Below are 7,709 nucleotides of genomic sequence, written 5' to 3' on the forward strand. Positions count from 1 at the left end.
TTATTACAAGGTATACTTTTTTGAAGAAAAAGAGAGAAAAAATACATTAGCAAATGTAAAAACATGTATTTTAAAATATTGTCCAATTATTTGCTGTAGAATTATTTCTAGTCAAGTATTATTGAATATCAGTCCATTTTTGTAATGTTCTCTTCTCTAAAATATAATCATTCTCTGGGAGCAGATTTCTTGGGGAGCTTCTGGAAGCAGCCTTCGTTTAAGTTCCGAGTCATAATCACCTCAAATGCAGCCAGCTGTTAAAAGTCCAGATCTTTTATTGTCTCCTTCCAAATAGCCTGGTTAGCTTTCTTAGAGGCCTGTCTCTCTCCTTGGTTCCAAGAGCTCTTGCCACTAGTCCTTTGCCTCTGCCTCTGCCAGCTTCAGCCTCTCACTCCCAATGTCTCCAGCCAGCACAAGAGTTGAAGTTGGAATGAATCTGACTCTGCCTCTGAGAGTGGGATTGTGGGCTTCTGTCTTCCCTCCTTCTGCCTGACTTGTGAATCTCCTCGACTTGTGAATCTCCCGAAGTCAATCCTAGTTGAGGCTCCTAGCTTATATATGCTCTCCAAAGGTGTGAACTCCAATGTGTGAACTCTTCTAAAGGGGTGAACTAAGTACATAAGCATTGTCTCTGTTGATTCCAGTGACTTAGCACCTTGTTTCAAGTTCTGGCTCATAACACATTTTGTGCTATTTTATATCAGTTTCTGAAATTTCTTTTCTTTCTATACTTGCTGTAAGTCTTTGAAGTTTGGGATTTCTTTATTCTTTCACTTTGTCATCCTCATTCCAATCTAGTTTATGTACCCGTATCTCCAAGGATATATATAGTAAATATGCCAGGAGTTGTGGGAATCACCTTCTGGTGGCACAAAAGTAATCACTTAATAAATAGATTTGTGTTCATTCATTCATTCCACTTAAAATCATTCTTCCTTTTTGTTATAACCTCAGGCTTGCCATTCCTTCCTGTTCTTCCAATCGATCATCCCTTTTCTCCTTTCACTTAACCCATAGATGACTAATTCAACCATATATTGAATCTCATATATTCTTTGCCTATTACTATCATTCATGCCTGGACAAAACCTAGCTTTAAGTAAACACGCCACTTACTTCATTCTTTCTTATATGCTACTAATGGCTCTGAGAAAAAGTAACATAACTTTATGGACTAGGTTTACTACAAACTATATCTATTCTGACCTGAATCCTCCCTGATATGTAGTGAACTTTTTTGTCTTTAACAGCTCCCTATTACCTTTATGATAAAATGCAAGTTCAACCTGACATATAAAGCCCTCCACAATATGAGAGTCGCCTACCTATTTGGTATTACTTTATGTATTCCCCATCATTCCTCAGAGTTTTACACTGTCTCTTCAGTCAAACTGGCTTGTTAACTGTTCCTTAGACATTGCATGTCCCATTCTCATGCTTTTGCACAAATGGATACTTGTACTTATCTGATGCTTTTGCAAAATTGGATCCCTGTATCTGTCAGAGAATCATACCTTTCCAATCTCTTTCTCTTAGAGTCTCTAGATTTTTTCAAAGTATATCTCACATGCCACCTTTTGTGTGAAACCTTCCTACTCCTGCCTACCCACATCCCAGCTATCAGAATTTTTAACATCTCAAAATTATTTTTCTGTATATTTTATATACATCATGTAGCTCCAGTAAAATAAGTGCAACTTGAGATTAGGGACTTTTTCAAATTTATTTTTGTGTCTCTACTTCTACTACATTTTTGCACATAGTAAAAATTTAATAAACATTTGTTGAATAGATTGAATGTGCCTGAAATGAATTGGGTCATAAAATGTTAGAGCTAAAATGGATTTTACAGAATCCATGAGGATTCCCCTCATCCCCCTAATCATCTCCTAAAACATGTTGCTTTTTGTCTGAACTGAACCAAAGAAATCCTAGATTCTTGGTGAACTCTAGTGGGTAGAATATTCCATAGCTATCCAGACTGATTTTACAACTAGTTCTTACCTTGATTTTTTACATCCTTTTACCCTGAATTTCTTAAGTCCATTTAATTTTTTTAGACCCAAAGTTTTACTCTCTCTGTCCTTTGTGGCTTTACCAAAAATTATTCTGAATAGGAGCCAATGTTTCTTGTTTAGTCATTTGTCAGTCATATCCAACTCTTTGTGACCTCATTTGTTTTCTTGGCAAAGACACAGAAAGGAGGACTTACCAGTAATGAGGGGGATAGCTTGTAATTACTCTCAAAGATACTCTTTCTTTATTTGACAACTAATCAATTTCCCTGGCAGCTTAGACTGACAAAAGATTTCTCTTAATCTAAGTGAGCTCTTCCATTGAATTATTCTAACCTTCTAATAGCATTTGAGATCCTCAGGTGAGAGAATGTTTAATTTTTTTGTCTTCCTATACCTAGTGACTAGCATAATGCCATACAGATAGTAGGGCTTAATAAGTGCTTATTAGATTAGCTTGCATTAAAAATATTATCACTTGAAGTTTTATTTAAATGTCAACTCAGTCATAAAGCTTTCATCGATCCCTATAGTCAGAGATTATCCTCTGAAGTTTACCTTCATGAAGCATTTGCTTTTTATACCTTTCTAAAGTTCTTATCATGCACGGTAATTCCAATGAGAGCAGGGGCCATGTCTAAACTTTCTAATACTATGAATAAATGGAGGTAACAGAAGTCTGATTAACAACATCAAGGAAGACAAATCAGTGGTGAAGACAACCAAAGATCATCTATATCATACAGAGACATAGAATGGTAGAGTTGGGAAAGACTTCTGGGATCATCTAATCCAACCTCTCTTTTTTAAAGACAAAGACACGGAGGTCTTAAGAGAGTGTGAATTATCTGGTCACAAATTATTTAATTAGTAGTTAAGTTAATGGATGGAACACTGGATCTAGAGTAAGAAAGACCTGTTCAAATGTCATCTAACACAGTAGCTGTAAGTCCTTGGGCAAAAAGACATGAGAAATTTTAGGGGAGAAAAAACATTGAATTATGCTGTGTGTCTCAAGTCTGTCATACTGCTCAGGACACATTGCACTTTTTCATCCTCACAGAAATGTCAGCCTGAGAATCGAGGCCAACCACCTGCTCAAAACCTGCCTCTGAAGCCCTGTCTTCTCTGTTTCTCTGTTTGCTTTGAATGCCCTCCCAAAAGGGGATAATTAAGTGTTCTGGTTTGCAAGTCTTCCCGTTGTGCCAGGTTTCCAGAAAAAGTATGGTTTGACGTGTGGTAATGAATAGTCAACAAAGGTTTGTTTGTTTTTTTTTAATTGACTTAATTGTGCCAGTAGAACAACCTCTTAGAAGTAAAATTTGCTCTGATTAGTGACTTCACCCTTAGGAGTCAGACTGAGTTCAGAAATGTTTCCCACTCTTACCTGACTGATCTCTGTTGTTCCACTTGCATTACTTTTTATAACTTGCATATACTTTGTGTTTAATTCTTTATACACAGGCTCTGGGGCAGCTAGGTGCTACAGTGAATAGAGCACAGCTCTTGGAATCAGAAAGACTCACCTTCACGAGTTCAAATGTAGCCTCAGATATTTACTAGCTGTGTGATCTTGGGCAAGTCCCTAAATTCTGTTTGCTTCAATATCCTCATCTATAAAATGAGCTGTGAAAAGTAAATGGAAAACCATTCTAGTATCTTTGTCCAGAAAACTCATTCAAGTCACAGAGAATTGAACATAACTGAAAGGACTGAATGACAACATATTCTATTTTCCCCACTTTTGTCTACAATCAAATATAGACTCCTTAAGAGTTAGGGCTGTTTCACATTTCCTTTGTATTACCAACACTTGACACAGTGACATTAGTGACTAGTACCTGGTACATAGTAGGCACTTCATGAATGCTTATAGAATAGATTTTGATGGAATTCATGTTATCCAGAATGTAGACCTGCTCTTGTACTTGTCCTGTTTGCATTTCATCTGTTTATTTCTAACTATTTGTCAGTCAATATTTATTAAGTGTCTATTATGTAACATGCACTGATTATGTCTTTTTCAAGGTCTGTTGGGTTCTGACGAGGGCATCAATCCTTCTAACCTCATGTCTCTGAATTAGATAACAAACGTTCTTTATCTCGAATGTCACAGAATGTGACATTAAGTATTAATATGTTAATAGATGGATGGTCTAATAAAGAAGTCAAAAATAACATACCTATAAATTGAAAGATTGATAATGTACTTTTCTTATGCAAGCACTGACTTGGTGGGAGGTCACAGTCACCCTTGCCTAACTTCTTTTAATATGATCTCATCCACTATGAATTGAGTGGGATGGTTTTAGATTAACAGCTATTTCCCATGTCTGAAGTGCCCTCCCTTTTTCTCTCTTTCTTGTTTGCCTGATGAATTTGTAGCCCATCCTTTAAACCTAAATCTGATCTTGTTCCCAAATGCAAAAGGCCCTTCACTCTCAAGCCTCTTGATATGCAACTCTCTAGTATATTTCTCATATAATTTTGTGTCTTCCAGATATGAGGTATTGTCCCTTTAAATGTAGTTGTCAGTTGGAATTTGAGTAATTTAGGACAGAAAGTGAACTATGACATAAATATAAAAGTTTAAGTTACCTTATAAATGATGTAGAGTGATGTCTTATTGGTACATAAACATTTTAAAGGTTTAAAGGGCAAAAAGCCTTTATTTATTAAAACTGACGTTTGAAAAAATTCAAAAAACTCAAACAAAAAAATGAAAAATCATATATCTACTTGGAATGGGACAAATGAATAATTAAGAACTACAAGTTTCATATGGGAATGTCAATGATTTGTTACCTGACAAGTGAAAGGTAAGCAAAGATATGACTGATTTAAGCCACTGAAATAGATTAGAAAATTGAGAAGAATAAAACTAAGACTAGATTGGTCAAGAACAGGCAGTATAGACAGGGACATCATGGGGCCAAAAAAACAAACTTAGCAGGCAGCTAGGTGGTGCAGTGGATAAAGCACCAGCCCTGAAGTCAGAAGGAACTGAGTTCAAATCTGGCCTCAGACATTTAACCTTAACATTTTCTAGCTGTGTGATCCTGGAAAAGTCACTTAACCCCAATTACCTCAGCAAAAAAATAAAAAATAAATAAATTTAGCTTGAGATGTTTGAAGAAATCCTTAGCTAAAGCAATCAGCTAACAGAAGACCATTGCTGATTCCAGAGTTAACTAAATACTGGAATTACAAATACAGTATTGTTCTTTACTCCCTTCTAAAGTTTATGATAGATGAGGCTTCTCCCAAGATCCTGCTGTTCTTTTAAGTTCCTTTTTGGTTCTAATAGGAAAAGCAGAAAAGGAAAAGTAATTTTGCAACTGCTTTGGTGCATAACAGATGCTGAGATTTAACTAAAGAATATACAATTCTGATGAGTAAAAGTGCTTATTGGTGGATGAAACTATTTATTAGTTGTTGTTCAGTCATTTCCATTGTGTTTGAATCTTTTTGACCCCATTTGGAGTTTTCTTCAAAAAAGATACTAGAGTGGTTTGTCATTTCCTTCTCCAGCTCATTTTTCAGATGAGAAAATTGAGGGAAACATTGCTCAGCTAGTATCTGAGGTCATTTTGAACTTTGGTCTTCCTGACTCCAAGCCAAGTATTTTATTCATTGAACTGCCTATCTGTTATAGCCTCTTCTCTAAGAATAATATCAATCCAAAGAAATTTGCCTAACAATCCATCTAGGAAAACCAAGTGAATGAAGAATAAATACTGTGAAGAAAAAGAAATGCAATCTGATGGAGAGCCCTTAGAATTAGTTTTAAAGTATAACTACTTTGCACCAATATTAGAAAGGAACGATGGAATGGGCATAGAGTTGAATAAGAGGAGAATACACTTGGTTTAATTTGATAATTTTCATGTTTCTTTCAATGGTCCTGAGTTGATCCCTCACTCCAAAACTCATTTTAATATCAATATAATCTCAATAAAGTTATATAATCATCACACACCACAATTTTTTCTTTTTTAAATCAAATATCTTTTATTAGACAATAAACAGTAAATAAGTATAGTTGGTATTCTCCACATCTTTCAGTCAATTTTCTGATGGTAAAGACATTTTTACCATATTATGTATGATCCCTTCAGAACACCACAATTTTCAAAGATCCTAAAATTGCAGAGCAACAAAGATGAATGGTGGATTGTTTACAGGAGTAGTATAAAAGATATCCAGAAGATGTATGACTGGAAAATGGTATTGGGTTAGTTGCATTAAGGCAAGAGATAACAAATGGATTTCACTAGTATATATGGCAACCACAAAATATTAAAAGATGCAGAGGAAGACCTACCTTCAGTGAAATTGACAAATCCTCTGGATTTGCACAAGTGCACCAAAAAATCACACAGGATAAGATGGCAAAAGTGTGTTACAATCTACCCAGGTAGTAGTTGTACCAAATCAGGAAAAAAGGAATCTACAGAGCTGCTTCAAAATTGGTCAATTCTCTGATAATCTGGAACCTTCATAGATAACTCTGATATATATACATGAGAAAAGCAGGGGGCCATTTCTCTTCTATTAAAAACCCATTAGTTAAATCTGATACTTTAAGTGTTCATAGTTGTAATTAGGCAATAATACTTGTGTGCCAAATCCCTATGAGGCAAAAGTTTGTTATTTATTTTAGTTGGATCAATAATTTAGTTGGTACAAAGAACTTACAATAAGTCAAAACTCTCACTTGTTTTGCAACTTGTCATTTCAGAAGACTACTGAGACACTGAGCAGACAAGTAACTTTCCAAGCATCATACGGACATATTAACATACATATTAAAAAAGGAGGACTTCAACCCAGTCATTCCTGCCTCAAGGATCAACTCTTTATTTATTATGTCATGCTGAAAAGACAAAGATATTATTAAATACTATTCTTGCTATGGTTGTTGCTGGGAAGCTGTGATGTGGTAAATAGAGTGTTGTACGTGGAAATAGAGACTAATACATATTAATTGGCATATCACTTAATCTTCATAGCCTCAATTTTTTCAACTGCAAAATGACTAATAATAGCATTTATTTCACATAGTTGTGAGGATCAAACAAGATTATATTCAAAATGATTTGCAAATCCTTAAATGCTATCTACTATTCTGCTTACGCGGAAACACAGTAGTCACTTAGTGCTCAGCTTCCCAAACTGTTGTTTGCAATCCCATATGGCATCACATAATTGAATGTGGGGTTGCAAAATTATGACTCATTATCTGCAAATGTTTGATTTGTATATCTCTTTTGTATTCTTATGTACCTGGGATCACATAAAGATTTATCGGGTGAAAAGGAGTCACAAGTAGAAAAAATTTAACAAACCCTGACCTAGTATATAAAAACTGGCCTCAAATATGAGAATAGCTGGGCTCAAATTCTGCTTCAACTAAGTGATCCTGGACAAGTCACTTTACTTCTTAGCTGTCAGTATAGACAACTCTCTGAGACTATAAGTAATTTTTTTTTAAGTACAAAACTGTATTGGAAGAAGGATTTTCTCAGCCAGAAATTCCTTATACTAATGAAAAGATAAGTCCAAGGCTAATTAACATCATCATCACTATCACCATCATCAGTATTATCTTCATCATAGTTTTTATTGTCACTGTGATCCTTATGGTTCATTTGTTTCAGTTAGGTCCAAACCTTTGTGACCGCATTTGGTGTT

General features: G+C 35.2%; 1 long non-coding RNA gene across 1 annotated transcript; it reads left to right on the forward strand.

The window, feature by feature from the left end:
- The first annotated feature begins 2,229 nt into the window (after nt 1–2,229).
- On the forward strand, nt 2,230–7,023 carry LOC116421366. Its single transcript, XR_004231703.1, has 3 exons — nt 2,230–2,377; nt 3,079–3,274; nt 6,757–7,023. It is a non-coding gene; the product is annotated as an uncharacterized LOC116421366 (long non-coding RNA).
- Nucleotides 7,024–7,709: the final 686 nt, after the last annotated feature.

The sequence above is a fragment of the Sarcophilus harrisii genome, chromosome 1, assembly GCF_902635505.1.
Source record: "Sarcophilus harrisii chromosome 1, mSarHar1.11, whole genome shotgun sequence".
NCBI lineage: Eukaryota > Metazoa > Chordata > Mammalia > Dasyuromorphia > Dasyuridae > Sarcophilus > Sarcophilus harrisii.